At 44.0% G+C, this 16619-nt stretch overlaps 1 pseudogene; it reads right to left on the bottom strand.

The window, feature by feature from the left end:
* Positions 1-15459, bottom strand: part of LOC121532981 — a 48701-nt pseudogene extending 33242 nt beyond the window's left edge.
* Between the last annotated feature and the right edge of the window lie 1160 nt (positions 15460-16619).

Below are 16619 nucleotides of genomic sequence, written 5' to 3'. Positions count from 1 at the left end.
TTTTCGTCGAATCACATCGCATTTTGGAGCGTAGGCTATACCAGACATTTTCAAGTCCATCCGCGAACTGTTCATGCCTCTGACATGTGGTAATGATAAATAATGGTGTAATATAGCCTACTGTTTTCTTGACATTTTGTTTGAATTATTGTGATAGGCTCGTGTTTTACCGGTAAGGCGTACCCCCACTATTTATTTTACCGGGACGCTATACCGGACTGTACTGCCTTACGTTCACCCCTGGTGCCCGTATTCATAAAGCATCTCTCAGAGTAGGAGTGCTGATTAAGGATCAGTTTCGCCTTTTAGCTCATAAGGAATAAGATTATATAAACAGGCAGACCTGATCCTAGATCAGCACTCCTACTCTGAAACTCTTATGAATACGGGGCCTGATTTAGATCTAGGAGACCAGGTAGGTGCTTTCACTCAAGCCAGCCGCTGCACATGGGTCAACTCATCATTGGATTGAACTGGTTGATTCCCATCCAAGCTCAGTTGGTGAGGTGATTAACTAGCAAAATCAGGTGTGGTACATTTGGCACTCCAGTACCAAAGTTGCCTTCTCCTGTGTTAGATGCCTAGCGTGGACAGAGTGGGGGACTTACAGAAGTACTTGAGCGTCTCTTCTATCTGGTCGTGCGTGAGTCCCAGGGCGACCTCCGGGGGCAGCAGAGGGGTGTGGAGCCAGTCGTCGTGGTCGTAGCCAAACATGCAGTCCGCCCGCAGAGTGTAGTTAGGCAGTCCCTCAGACAGCAGGCTCACTATCTCCACCTCACTATCGCCACCTGAACAAAGTTCTGACAGTAGAAAGGGAGGGAGGGAGGGAGGGAGGGAGGGAGGGAGGGAGGGAGGGAGGGAGGGACATGAGTGTGTGGCAGGGGAGATATGGGCAGCATTCAATCACATTGGATTGACCACTCTGAAATCTACAAGTCTCTGCTGCCCCCTTGAGGCACTGACTGGATGACACAGTTCCCACATCACATTACAATGCATTACGTTAAAAAATATGTAATTGAACACTATTCCTGGATGCAGGATGATATTCCAATCTAATGTCCCCTGCAATGGTTCTAAGAGACCCATCTTCCCACTAGCTTCTAACAAGTGCTGTCCAACATGAAACTTAACCCCTTATCCAATCCCCTATAACCCATCTACTACATTCATTCACTGTGACCTACCAGTGAGGGTGGACACATCATGGCTTCCCCTATCCACTCTTTCCAGGGGGTCCCAATCCATATTAAGGCCCTCATAGAGGGGCAGGGTCTCCTCATCGAGGCCCCCGGACGCCTCCTCCTGCCCCCAATTAAGGGAGAGGGTTGACAGGGGGTCCAGTGGGGAGTGTGGGGGCAAGAAGAAGCAATGAGGAGGAGAGGGAGAGGGATGAGGGTGGGACAGCTTGACTGGAGCCGGGGTGTTCAGGGTGAGGGTGGAGGACTCAGGGCTTGTCCCTGTAAGGGACTGAGGCCCCCTGGTGGATCAGGGAGAAACAGCAGGCTGACCGCACATCTGGTACCAACGCTGGTCTGAGAGAGGGAGAGAGAACAAAAGTGTGAGTGTTGCTTGGTTTCCATTCAATTGGCGACAGATTTTCATGGGAATATTCTAAAATCCGCATAAAAACATTTTCCCACCAGAGATGTGTTTCCATCAAATTGATTTGTTGCAGATTAAAAGGTGTGTGATGACGTAATGCACAACAAAATACCTTTTGCAGTTAAAAATACAAGTTACATTGATTTCCATCGCATTTTCAACTCTATTGATGGGTTTATCACAAAAACAATTCGATACATAGCGAATGTGCCCACTCTGGTATTGGCACGTGCTCTCTAGCCAACAGCGCACATATACAGTAGGCTACTGAATCTGCGCCAAAAGAGCGATATTATTTATATTTGTAAAACGGCAGTCAAGCATTGATGTCACCAGAATAAGACCCTCGATATTTATTAGAAATGAAAATCAAGCTCATTACATTGCACTTTCAACACCCTGTGAAGTTCATTTTAATTTATTTCATCTGTAGCCTAATAAACTGCATGCATGACTCCAAATGTACTTTGACATTATGGTTATTATATCAATATTTGCATAAAAGCGCTTCCAACAACATTTCTCTGATAATTCATTTTGCCGAGACAAAAAGATCCCACCTTGCCTAGTTTATTTTGTTTTGTCGACATTTGGACATGTTCTGTTTCCATCAGTCTTGTCATTACAATTTTTTTAATCCGACATGTACTTTACTCGCATAAAAAGGTTGTATGGAAACCTGGTTAGAGATTAATTCAAACCGACCATCTTTAATTTAGCAACATCACGTTTTAGTATGGAATAGCATAACATTAAATGACGTTTTACATTTTAACATGGAAGGCCATCAAATATTGATGTATCAAGAAAACTCCCATCCCTTTAATGAAATGTATTTCACCTGTTTTTCCAGGTGAGATACTGAAATGATACTCTCATTTTCTATAACAACCTGGTTAAAAGACATACAGATATAGGTCAAGTTTAAGGACCAGTTAAAACAAAACTTACTTCAGACTTGAACCACTAATTTACAAGCATCTTAATCTTTTTAAAGCCATGTACAGTGCCATACATGCTCCAATTGTCTCACTAGGCTTGGCCTTTCCCCTGAGTTTTTAGGGTCAGAAAGCTAGAGTTACCCTGGCCAAAGCTACACACAGATCAAGTTACAACCGGGGCACAACACACCACCTTATGACATTTAAACCAACATAGTTACAAAAAAAAGCTTTACGAGGCATAATACAAAGTACTGTACATTCCAACTAGGACTGCCTGCTAAGGCTAGCTGCAACCTGTATTAGAGTAAATGCTCATTCATACTGTTTACAAAAGCAAAGAGAAACAAGAGCTTCCCTCTTCATAAGGCATATCACATTCACCTACATGTCTGCCAGGAAATGCTGTGGGCAATTGTTCTGTAACTGAATAGCCTGGCTAGTGACATAATTCAAAGAGAAAATGGCTTGGGGGGAGTATTCAGGACATTCTAACAATGGACAGCAAAAGTAGCCTTAGTTTATTGATGGAACTCTAAATAATTGTCACATCCAGTTTTATTGTCATATAGTGGTTGTTAGTGTTTAGATACATCAGACCTAGGCAATATCAAGGCCAGTGGTAAAGGATAGTGGATGTTATACAATACATTAGCTATGTATTGCAGTCTGAGTCAAGGGAATATTGTATGAGGACTATTAGTGCAATGGGTTAATAAAGTACTGACCTTGCATGTGGGTAGACAAAACATGTGACACACGCACAAGCGTGCACACACACACACTCAGCTGTCTGCACACACACCCACTCAAGAGACAGATGAGAATGACAATCTCTCCTCCTTCCTCCCCCTCTCCAACCCCCTTAATTAACTGGGTGTATTGCTCTGGTCACTCCTGCCACATCCATCCACTCCCTTCACTTACAGCTGTCAGAGGGAGCAGCAAGGTCATATACATACTGTAGGTCTGGGTTTTACTGTATCCAACCTACTGTATCCAATCTAACATTTGTGGATAATTGGCCCTCTTTCTGGGACTCACCCACAAACAGGATCAAGCCTGACCTGCTGAGGAGTGACGGACTCCATCCTAACTGGAGGGGTGCTCTCCTCTTATCTACCAACATAGATAGGGCTCTAACTCCTCTAGCCCCACAGTGAAATAGGGTGCAGGCCAGGCAGCAGGCTGTTAGCCAACCTGCCAGCTTAGTGGAGTCTGCCAATAGCATAGTCAGTGTAGTCAGCTCAGCCATACCCATTGAGACTGTGTCTGTGCCTCGACCTAGGTTGGGCAAAACTAAACATGGTGGTGTTCACCCCTAGCAATCTTATTAGGATAAAGACCTCCTCCATTCCTGCCATTATTGAAAGAGATCGTGATACCTCACATCTCAAAATAGGGTTACTTAATGTTAGATCCCTCACTTCAAAGGCAGTCATAGTCAATGAACTAATCACTGATCATAATCTTGATGTGATTGGCCTGACTGAAACATGGCTTAAGCCTGATGAATTTGCTGTGTTAAATGAGGCCTCACCTCCTGGTTACACTAGTGACCATATTCCCCGTGCATCCCGCAAAGGCGGAGGTGTTGCTAACATTTACGATAGCAAATTTCAATTTACAAAAAAAAATGACGTTTTCATCTTTCGAGCTTCTAGTCATGAAATCTATGCAGCCTACTCAATCACTTTTTATAGCTACTGTTTACAGGCCTCCTGGGCCATATACAGCGTTCCTCTCTGAGTTTCCTGAATTCCTATCAGACCTTGTAGTCATAGCAGATCATATTCTAATTTTTGGTGATTTTAATATTCACATGGAGAAGTCCACAGACCCACTCCAAAAGTCTTTCGGAGCCATTATCGACTCAGTGGGTTTTGTCCAACATGTCTCTGGACCTACTCACTGCCACAGTCATACTCTGGACCTAGTTTTGTCCCATGGAATAAATGTTGTAGATCTTAATGTTTTTCCACAAAATCCTGGACTATCGGACCACCATTTTATTACGTTTGCAATCGCAACAAATAATCTGCTCAGACCCCAACCAAGGAGCATCAAAAGTCGTGCTATAAATTCTCAGACAACACAAAAATTCATTGATGCCCTTCCAGACTCCTTCTGCCTACCCAAGGACGTCAGAGGACAAAAATCAGTTAACCACTTAACTGAGGAACTCAATTTAACCTTGCGCAATACCCTAGATGCAGTTGCACCCCTAAAAACGAAAAACATTTGTCATAAGAAACTAGCTCCCTGGTATACAGAAAATACCCGAGCTTTGAAGCAAGCTTCCAGGAAATTGGAACGGAAATGGCGCCACACCAAACTGGAAGTCTTCCCGACTAGCTTGGAAAGACAGTACCGTGCAGTACCGAAGAGCCCTCACTGCTGCTCGATCATCCTACTTTTCCAAATTAATCGAGGAAAATAAGAACAATCCAAAATTTCTTTTTGATACTGTTGCAAAGCTAACTAAAAAGCAGCATTCCCCAAGAGAGGATGGTTTTCACTTCAGCAGTGATAAATTCATGAACTTCTTTGAGGAAAAGATCATGACCATTAGAAAGCAAATTACGGACTCCTCTTTGAATCTGCGTATTCCTCCAGGGCTTAGCTGTCCTGGATCTGCACAGACTCTGCGAGGGCCTGGGATCGGGAGAGACACTTAAGTGTTTTAGTACTATATCTCTTGACACAATGATGAAAATAATCATGGCCTCTAAACCTTCAAGCTGCATACTGGATCCTATTCCTACTAAACTGCTGAAGGAGCTGCTTCCTGTGCTTGGCCCTCCTATGTTGAACATAATAAACAGCTCTCTATCCACCGGATGTGTACCAAACTCACTAAAAGTGGCAGTGATAAAGCCTCTCTTGAAAAAGCCAAACCTTGACCCGGAAAATATAAAAAACTATCGGCCTATATCGAATCTTCCATTCCTCTCAAAAATTTTAGAAAAAGCTGTTGCGCAGCAACTCACTGCCTTTCTGAAGACAAACAATGTATACGAAATGCTTCAGTCTGGTTTTAGACCCCATCATAGCACTGAGACTGCACTTGTGAAGGTGGTAAATGACCTTTTAATGGCGTCAGACCGAGGCTCTGCATCTGTCCTTGTGCTACTAGACCTTAGTGCTGCCTTTGACACCATCGATCACCACATTCTTTTGGAGAGACTGGAAACCCAAATTGGTCTACACGGACAAGTTCTGGCCTGGTTTAGATCCTACCTGTCGGAAAGATATCAGTTTGTCTCTGTGAATGGTCTGTCCTCCGACAAATCAACTGTACATTTCGGTGTTCCTCAAGGTTCCGTTTTAGGACCACTATTGTTTTCACTATATATTTTACCTCTTGGGGATGTTATTCGAAAACATAATGTTAACTTTCACTGCTATGCGGATGACACACAGCTGTACATTTCAATGAAGCATGGTGAAGCCCCAAAATTGCCCTCGCTAGAAGCCTGTGTTTCAGACATAAGGAAGTGGATGGCTGAAAACTTTTTTACTTTTTAAACTCGGACAAAACAGAGATGCTTGTTCTAGGTCCCAAGAAACAAAGAGATCTTCTGTTAAATCTGACAATTCATCTTGATGGTTGTAAAGTCGTCTCAAATAAAACTGTGAAGGACCTAGGCGTTACTCTTGACCCTGATCTCTCTTTTGACGAACATATCAAGACTGTTTCAAGGACAGCTTTTTTCCATCTACGTAACATTGCAAAAATCAGAAATTTTCTGTCCAAAAATGATGCAGAAAAATTAATCCATGCATTTGTTACTTCTAGATTAGACTACTGCAATGCTCTATTTTCCGGCTACCCGGATAAAGCACTAAATAAACTTCAGTTAGTGCTAAATACGGCTGCTAGAATCCTGACTAGAACCAAGAAATTTGATCATATTACTCCAGTGCTAGCTTCCCTACACTGGCTTCCTGTTAAGGCAAGGGCTGATTTCAAGGTTTTACTGTTAACCTATAAAGCGTTACATGGGCTTGCTCCTACCTATCTTTCCGAGTTGGTCCTGCCGTACATACCAATACGTACGCTACGGTCACAAGACGCAGGCCTCCTAATTGTCCCTAGAATTTCTAAGCAAACAGCGGGAGGCAGGGCTTTCTCCTATAGATCTCCATTTTTATGGAACAGTCTGCCTACCCATGTGAGAGACGCAGACTCGGTCTCAACCTTTAAGTCTTTACTGAAGACTTATCTCTTCAGTAGGTCATATGATTGAGTGTAGTCTGGCCCAGGAGTGTGAAGGTGAACGGAAAGGCTGGAGCAACGAACAGCCCTTGCTGTCTCTGCCGGGCCGGTTCCCCTCTCCACTGGGGTTCTCTGCCTCTAACCCTGTTGCAGGGGCTGAGTCACTGGCTTGCTGGTGCTCTTTCATGCCGTCCCTGGGAGGGGTGCGTCACTTGAGTGGGTTGAGTTACTGACGTGATCTTCCTGTCCGGGTTGGCGCCCCCCTTGGTTTGTGCTGTGGTGGAGACCTCTGTGGGCTATACTCGGCCTTGTCTCAGGATTGTAAGTTGGTGGTTGGGGATATCCCTCTAGTGGTGCGGGGGCTGTGCTTTGGCGGAGTGGGTGGGGTTATATCCTTCCTGTTTGGCCCTGTCCGGGGTTTCTTCGGATGGGGCCACAGTGTCTCCGGACCGCTCCTGTCTCAGCCTCCAGTATTTATGCTGCAGTAGTTTATGTGTCGGGGGCTGGGGTTAGTTGGTTATACCTGGAGTACTTCTCCTGTCTTATCCAGTGTCCTGTGTGAATTTAAGTATGCTCTCTCTAATTCTCTCGTTCTCTCTTTCTCTCTGAGAACCTGAGCCCTAGGACCATACGTCAGGACTACCGGGCATGATGACACCTTGCTGTCCCCAGTCCGCCTGGCCTTGCTGCTATTCCAGTTTCAACTGTTCTGCCTGCGGCTACGAAACCCCTACCTGTCCCAGACCTGCTGTTTTCAACTCTAAATGATCGGCTATGAAAAGCCAACTGAGAGACCTGAGCCCTAGGACCATACGTCGGGACTACCGGCCGTGGTGACTCCTTGCTGTCCCCAGTCCGCCTGGCCTTGCTGCTATTCCAGTTTAAACTGTTCTGCCTGCGGTTATGGAACCCCTACCTGTCCCAGACCTGCTGTTTTAAACTCTAATGATCGGCTATGAAAAGCCAACTGAGATTTATTCCTGATTATTATTTGACCATGCTTGTCACTTATGAACATTTTTGAACATCTTGGCATGGTTCTGTTATAATCTCCACCCGGCACAGCCAGAAGAGGACTGGCCACCCCTCATAGCCTGGTTCCTCTCTAGGTTTCTTCCTAGGTTTTGCCTTTCTAGGGAGTTTTTCCTAGCCACCGTGCTTCTACACCTGCATTACTAGCTGTTTGGGGTTTTAGGCTGGGTTTCTGTACAGCACTTCGAGATATTAGCTGATGTAAGAAGGGCTATATAAAATAAAATTGAAATTGAAATTGAAATTGAAACCCCACTACCATGATGCATAATGTCTGGTGAGGTAGTTCTGTTGTATGTCGTGTCTAGTGACTAGAATGATAAGTAGTACTTGTGTTTTTCACTAGAAAAAATAAGGATGCAAAATAAGGACGCATGGATGAAGTCCAAAATATAATGTTATTATACAATTATAAATGTCTTATTCCCACATCTTAAATGACAAATAAAAAGATGGAGGGGAATCAATTGGCATTTGGTACTGGCACTTAACTAACCTGCAGCACACAGTCTCACACACAAAACAAATGGAGTGTGCCCATGCACGCACACACACACACACACACACACACACACACACACACACACACACACACATCTTTTCTGTCATATTTACATGCTGCAAAGGCCAAGTTGGCAGGCATTGTACTGTAACACTGTGGGTCTATTAACTACCCAGCCAAGCGCAGCCTTGTATCCCATTTAGAGGGGTCACCAGTGGGCATGGTTATTGGCCATCTCCCCCGGTCTCTGTTTGTGTGTGGTTGTCACTGGGCCAGGCAGAATGTCAAGTGAAAGACCCTGTTATGCTGCCCAACATGCTGTTATGCTGTACAACCCTGGGCTCCACTAGGCCCTCGCTCCCCAGATCTGCCAGCAAATGAACAGTCCAGAGAATCCACAGGAACTGTGAGAAAATATTTGTCCAGTTCCATAGACAAACACACACAGTGGGGTGCGGAAGACTGGTCCACTAAGGACAAAGCCAAAAACATCTGAGCCCTGAGGATGTGTTCTGTACAGTATATCCATAAGGATATAATCAAACATCCAGGCTATTTTTTATGTAGCCTATACAAGTTACTCTCATCTTGAGAAATGTGGAATGCACAGAAATAAATGTTTACAGTATGCTACGTGATTCAACTCAAACAAGGAAAGTTACTTCAATCTGAATTTCAAGGAATGCAAACTCCTTTCCTAATGTAAATGAGAAGTTAAAACGTTACCTTAATGTGTTATAGTTGCATAGGCCGTTCATCCAAGATGAGCAGTTCCAAAAGTAAAGGAATAATAAGGTGACTTTTCTGAGTGAACTTCAATAAGTCACTATAAGTGTAACTCTGTAACTGTAATGGATGTCATTCTGAGTCTGACTGACCTTCCAGAGGACTCACGCTGAACTCGTAAACGCCGGTTGGAAAAGCCTGTCTTAGGTGCTCTTTGGCCGTTCAGAAGGGGTGTGTACGTGTGTGGAGTCACACAGGAACAAGAGAGGAAGGAAGGGCAGATGAGGGTGCTAGAGAAAGAAGCGAGGGAGGGTGGGGGGGGGTAGAAAAGAGACAGATAGAGAGGGTTTAGGAGGGAGGAGGGACACTTGCAGGGTACAGTACTTAGGAAAGTGGGAAGGGAGGGGGTAGGAAAGAGTGGGCAAACAGACAGAGAGAGAGGGCACAGGGGGGAGGAGAGGAGCCCTTAGGAAAGAGGGAAGAAAGAGATGAATGGGTCACACTCGATTTAGCCTGTCACCACCAGATTGAATAACAAAATCAGAATTTGCAAACCTGAGAGGGAGAGACTTGTCAAATGCCAATCTCACCTCTAATTGGCTGAGAGGGCTAAGGACTCTGGACCCATGGTCGCCCGGGCAACAGTTTGGTCATGTGACGAAGCCCAACTGATGCCTCTGCCAGTAAGGATTTTATTCAAATGGAAAGTACGTAATTATTCAACTTCAAGGTAGAAGTTTGTACTTTAACCACAAACCAGAGAAAAGCTCTGCACTAAAATGGGGCAAGATTTACAAGACCCTTTGACCTAGAGCGAAATCTGCACCTTTTTCCCCCAGAGGGAATACAACAGGAAAAGGTAGAACAATCAAAGTCAAACAATTTAAGACTTCCACATAAGAACAAGAAAGGAAGTACACCTTTGAGATCGCTTTAGTAAATCTAAGCCAGATCACCCCCACACAAGCTAATATTACATTTACATTTTCGTCATTTAGCAGACACTCTTATCCAGAGCGACTTACAAATTGGATACAATGTATCAGTGATGAAACTTGTTTTCTGTACCCGGACAGGGCTTCTATCCAATAACTTCAAAGCTCTTTCACTGAGGGTGTAACTGACCCCATAACTGGCCTCATTTACTTCAAGTGGTGCCACACAGTCCATTACTGTGGTGGCCAGGCAGGGCAGTGAGGGCACTAGGGGATAATTAGATCAGATAAATGGCCAGATAAACTAGTGCTTGAATGATAGCCACCATTGAATTATTAAACTCTACCCTGAGATAGTCTCTCCTGACAGGCTTAAATCAAGTAGCTGACCAGCCAGCATGCACATGAGATTTGGTTCTGGGTGACGAGATTAGAGCCTTTCTAATGACTAGGGTTCAGGCTAATTATAGTGGAATCATACTGGAGTGGTGCTCCCATATGGCCGTGTTTCGACTTGACAGTTAATGCTGTTTTTGTATTCTGATCATGGAGTTCTGATCATGGAATTCCGAACACATCATGCGTCTACACCTACATTTAAAATGTGTCCACATTTTGTCCGGATTCCCTTTTCCCGCACTATATATTAAAATGCCAATATGCATTCTGTAAACGGTAGAATAGGCTAAATATGATAATAACACAACAACAACTGATGGCAGTAGCTAACTACTGTAGCTAACTAGCTAGCTTACCTCTGTAGCTAGCCAGCAAGCTAGCAAGTGAAACTAAAGGGATTGCAAACAGGTTAGCATAACTCTAGCCAAACAGAAAATAATTGTTCTAAATATTAACTAGCTGGCTAGCATTTATGAGGCCAGTAAACATGCTCCCCACACGCTAGGAACGTATTTCCTCCAACGTTATAATGAAAAGGTGCCTCTCGGTCCTAAAACACACATTTTCAAGAGACTTATGGGCGGAGTGCTGATGACGTCGCCCACTGTATGCGCTTTCGGTAGCCTGATTGCATTCAGACTGAGGAGAAATCTGCACACAATTCATCCCTGACCATCTCCTGAAGTGGTCAGCCAGATCTGAACACAATCAGACCACAATGCATCTAGACACGTCTTTTCAATGCAATCTTCGTATTCTGATAGCAGAAGTCGCATGTAAGTGTCAAGTGTAGACACGACCATAGAGAGGTGTCCCCCAAAATAGAACAGGTAACATTAGTTCCTACTAGGTAAGCCTTCAAACTAAATTGTGGAAAGACATCGAAAACTGAGAAAATACAATAATTAGTCAACACACTATACTAATAAAAAGCAGGAAATTAACTATTAAAATAGTCGATGGCCTATGATCCAGGTGGAGTAAAAGGCCTGAGTAAGTAAGTAAATACTATACGCATCTCTGGAGCCAAGCAGCCAGACAACATGGGTTGTGGTGGGCGAGGAGAATGCAGAGACATGTCGCTACTAGAGTCTCATTTCAAACAGATGACCTTAGCCACTGTCTGTCTCATGGTCAGAGATAAGCTGTTGTGTTGTATCAGTTGAGTATCTAGACACGGTGTTCACTCCCCAAACAATAAACAATGCCTACGAGACCTTCTGCACACTTACCATGGCTGAACTGCCTTCACTACAAACCTGATTAATCAAGTCACAAGGCAATTATGACTCAATTATATCTCAATTTAAAAGGTAGACTCAGCTAAGTGACGTTGCCACGAGCAGCACCGCAGATATTGAGATAAGTGAGATGCAAGACTTCGCCTCACGCTTCAACGCTCTTAGTTGTTGCGGAAACTGGCCCACTATACTGTTCACATTCTGCAACCTACATCATATCGCTGAGTCTACCTTTAAAGTAAGCGAAGTTTCCTGAGTCCAATACAATAAAACAAATTCAAGCTTCTCAGAGGACAAGGAAAGTCATAAATGTTCTAAAGAATATCACAACTCCTGTCAATCCCCTCAAGCCTAATATTTTCCCCAGTTAGCAGTCGCCGTGACTGCAAACAGCTTCCCCTGCTATCGCTAACCTGATCAAAACTGTTTACAAAGTCATGGACCCTGTAAACAGACTGCCATGACATATAGTCCCGTGTGGCTAAGTTGGCAGCGCATTGCAACGCTAGGGTTGTGTGTTCGATTCCCACAGGGGACCAGTATGAACAAATAAGAAAATGTATGCACTCACTACTGTATGTCGCTCTGGATATGAGCGTCTGATAAATGACAACAACAACAACAAAAAGACTAACTGACAGACATCATCCCATCCAACAGATGACATCACATCTATCACACCCTGTCAACATAGGTCTTCTCACAGACACTTTGCTCTCATTCCTATGAAGCAACTTCCCCTAAACGCACTGCAATCTCCATTAACTCAAACTGGGAGCACTGATTGGTTAACCATTAACTTCCTCATTGTACTATTTCCCATAAAGACCCAGTCTATCAACCGCCTCACTGATAAAGGTGTGGTGTCTCTTAAATGTATATTGTTTAAACTCTGGCACAGGGAATAGAGGGGAAAGGAGTAGGACAAAGCATTTGCAGATCATTGTTTGTGCATTTCCACAGTGATGTTTCAGTTATTCTCATGGCTCTGCCTATCTAACAATACGCACTATTTGGATACTTTGGATACTTTGAAAATGACTTGTGTGATGATTATATGACATCTGTTGTTATGTCTGTTTGGTCTCTTTTAGAAAAGATCCTATGGATGGTACAGACGAAACCAAAGTCTGGACAAACATTGAAGCCTCTGCATCTACAGAGATGCAGCCACAGATACTATTGACATGATCAGGCACAAACCAATGCACAATGCAAATCACCAAGCCTGTCATGAGTCATGACAAAAGGCAGGATATGAGGGGAGAGATAACTTTCCACAAAGCACACACAAAGCAAATGAGGGAACACTTAGTCTAGTATGAGAGAAAGACAAAACAGGAGAGTGAATGAGAGAGAGAGAAACACTTAGTCTAGTATGAGTGAAAGACAAAACAGGAGAGTGAATGAGAGAGAGAGAAACACTTAGTCTAGTATGAGTGAAAGACAAAACAGGAGAGTGAATGAGAGAGAGAGAGAGAGAGGGAGAAAAAAGAAAGAAAGAAAGAGCGAAAGAGTAAGAAAGCTAGAGAGCGATACTACACAGACACCAGCAAGTATCTTTAAAATGACCTCTATCTAGAAGATTTGTTACAAGCTAATGAATACAGCTATGATCCAGAGGCATGTATAGGGCATGGGATACAGAGACACAAAAAGAGACAGAAGGGGGAGAGAGAGAGAGAGAGAGAGAGAGAGAGAGAGAGAGAGAGAGAGAGAGAGAGAGAGAGAAACAACAGCACTGTATCAGGAGAACCTTTACTTGGACAGAGACTGGTTATTTTTACAACCCACTAGTCACCCAGACAACTGGAACAGCTATATCCGGACTCCAACTACAGTGTGAATAGAAAGTGGCCTTAAATACCTAAACCTAAATACCAACACACTCTCAGTCTCAGCTGATTCTCTCAGTGTAGACATTTACATTTTAGTTATTTAGCAGCCGCTCTTATCCAGAGTGACTTACAGTTTGTGCATATTTTATTTTAGGATCTCTAGCGGCACAGCTAGGACTGCGATGCAGTGCCTTAGACCACTGCACCACTCGGGAGACAAAGGTCACTAGCCCTGCTCCTACAGAGCTACTACAAGGGTGCAGGCTTTTGTTCCAGCCCAGCTCTAACATACCCAATGACGTGTTTGGATGAATCTACTACTCACAAAGACCTTGATCAGTTGAATCAGTTGACTTAGTGTTGGGCTGCAACAAAAGCCTGCACACCCTGTAGCTAGAGACAAGAGTCTGTGACCAAAAGCTACAAGTGATGAGAGGATGAAGGATTGGGAGTCGCACACTGTAATCATTATGTCTGTCAAGTGGTAATTCTCATCAATGTAATGTCATTCACTGTCCACATTAAGAAGACAAGTAGGACTATTCAAGCTTAACAGAGTGGCATTCTACCTCTAATATGCTAACATATAGAGAGTTGCTATTTTAGCCATATGGTTGTATTTGAAGAGAGAGCACATTACATTTTACATTTTAGTCATTTAGCAGACGCTCTTATCCAGAGCGACTTACAGTTAGTTTATTTTTCATACTGGCCCCCCGTGGGAATCGAACCCACAACCCTGGCGTTGCAAACGCCATGCTCTACCAACTGAGCTACATCCCTGCCGGCCATTCCCTCCCCTACCCTGGACGACGCTGGGCCAATTGTGCGCCGCCCCATGGGTCTCCCGGTCGCGGCCGTCTACGACAGAGCCTGGATATGATGGTTTGGGTAGTTTGGAACTCCAATGCACTCACTATATCCTTTATCATGCACACATATGGTCTGCACTAGTGTGAATTGCTGCAGATACAATGTGGCTAAAATAGACTTTCACACAAGATGCAATTCAACTCATATTAACTTTACTCTGCACAAATACCATGGACTACTACACTGTATTACTTTTTTTCTTGTCGTTTTTAGTAGGAAGACGGTATTACAAATTGAAACCACTCTGCCAGCTCACAAGATATTTGTCTGTGGTTCAACAGGCCTACAACCAAATCAACCTGTGGTTCAACAGGCCTACAACCAAATCAACCTGTGGTTCAACAGGCCTACAACCAAATCAACCTGTGGTTCAACAGGCCTACAACCAAATCAACCTGTGGTTCAACAGGCCTACAACCAAATCAACCTGTGGTTCAACAGGCCTACAACCAAATCAACCTGTGGTTCAACAGGCCTACAACCAAATCAACCTGTGGTTCAACAGGCCTACAGTACTTCTGAAGGCTCTTACACAACCTAGCAACCTAATAAAGACCAACAATACACACATGACAACACAGTACATCAGCTATGAAATGAACCTCAGCCTCCATGATCTTCCAAATAACAGGCTTCTTTACTGTGCTTCTGGTCAATGTTTGCAACGTTTTCATTAGACTGAAAGCATACTGAAACACACACACAAGCACACACACATCTCTATCACACACATCTCTAGCTTCCAGTCAATTTGTGTAGTCGGCCCCAAATGTATTGACATGACTAAGTTGCAGGGAGGGGAGAAGAACAAACACAGAAGTCCTCTGTGCCGGCTCTCTCAGGGACAATGAACGCAAACAGAGTCAGAGGCTAACTACAGTAGCATAGACACAGAGACAGTACACTAATAATGCTAATAACATTAGGTTATTAGCGTTAGTGACTAACTGAGTATATCACGTACTGTGGTAAATGACAGTTACTCACTGTGCTGCTAGGAGTATCCTTACATTGATTTGACGCAGGTATTGTTGGTAGGAAAGGCTCTCTTTGAGAGTGAGAGAGCCAGAGTCAAATCCAATGCCCTCTACAGCTGCTGCTTTTCCTGTCAGCTACCGTAGCCCTCATCCAGTGTGGAGTGTCCTGGCTGAGAGGGAGAGCGAGAGTGAGAGCAAGAGCGAGAGCGACGGAGGGAGGGAGGGAGGGAAAAGGGATGGAGGTGGGGTTATAATGGAGAGCGGTGGGAGAGGGGCATAGAGAGTGTGTGTGTGACAGAGAAAGAGAGAGAGAGAGAGAGAGAGAGAGAGAGAGAGAGAGAGAGAGAGAGAGAGAGAGAGAGAGAGAGAGAGAGAGAGAGAGAGAGAGAGAGAGAGAGAGAGAGAGAGAGAGAGAGAGAGAGAGAGAGAGAGAGAGAGAGAGAGAGAGAGAGAGAGAGAGAGAGAGATGGAGAGAGAGAGATAGAGAGAGAGAGAGGGGAATAGGGTGTGTTATGCTTGCCCATACAAGAAAACCAGATGGATGTTCTGTTTTTGATTCTGGAGAAAATCTTTGAAATTCTACCTCAATGGTCCCACCTTAACAAAGAGTCAATACCCGTCTTTGAAGGCCCCAAAACAGGTGGCAAGACCGAGTCAATGAGTCAAAAACCCACATGAACCCCACACTTTAATTTCTCTTGGCTAATGTTCAAGGACAAAGCATGCAGTGTTTAAACAACAGGACCATTCATCTCACTGAAAATCCTACGGCCACTTATCCACAATATGCAGTAATCTGTAAAGAAAGCTTAGCAGAGTTAATGATATATAATTAATTTAAAACAAATGAAGGAAATTCTGCCTTTTTTATTGTAATACACAATTGTAATCATGTTACACAGCATCAGAAGTGTTGATTCACGAGTGGACCAGTCAAACCAAATCTCAACTTTGGGAGACATTGCAGGTTCCCTGACCAATAAGTTATTGATACATTCTTCCTAATAGGTTTGCATGTTAGGTTCTAATAGGTTCACTCAAAATGGCAATTTACTAAGAGTAGGCTAGGCAACACAATCACAAAGTACACAAGAGAGAGAGAGAGAGAGAGAGAGAGTGTGTGTGTGTGTGTGAGAGAGAGGAAGACAGTCTGTGAGTCAGCACTTGTACACCCTGTCATATTGCAGCTGCAGGCAAGGAATTCCCTCTCCCCTCTCTCTCTGTCATACTATCTGCCTCAGTCTGGTGCTCTGATCAGAGCCATGCATTTGCGTCAGTCATATCAGACATCTCACTTTCTGCTTTACACACGGTCGTACACTAGCCAAATC

This window comes from Coregonus clupeaformis, unplaced genomic scaffold, assembly GCF_020615455.1.
Source record: "Coregonus clupeaformis isolate EN_2021a unplaced genomic scaffold, ASM2061545v1 scaf2489, whole genome shotgun sequence".
Taxonomy (NCBI): domain Eukaryota; kingdom Metazoa; phylum Chordata; class Actinopteri; order Salmoniformes; family Salmonidae; genus Coregonus; species Coregonus clupeaformis.
This window is presented reverse-complemented; position numbering and strand designations above follow the sequence as displayed.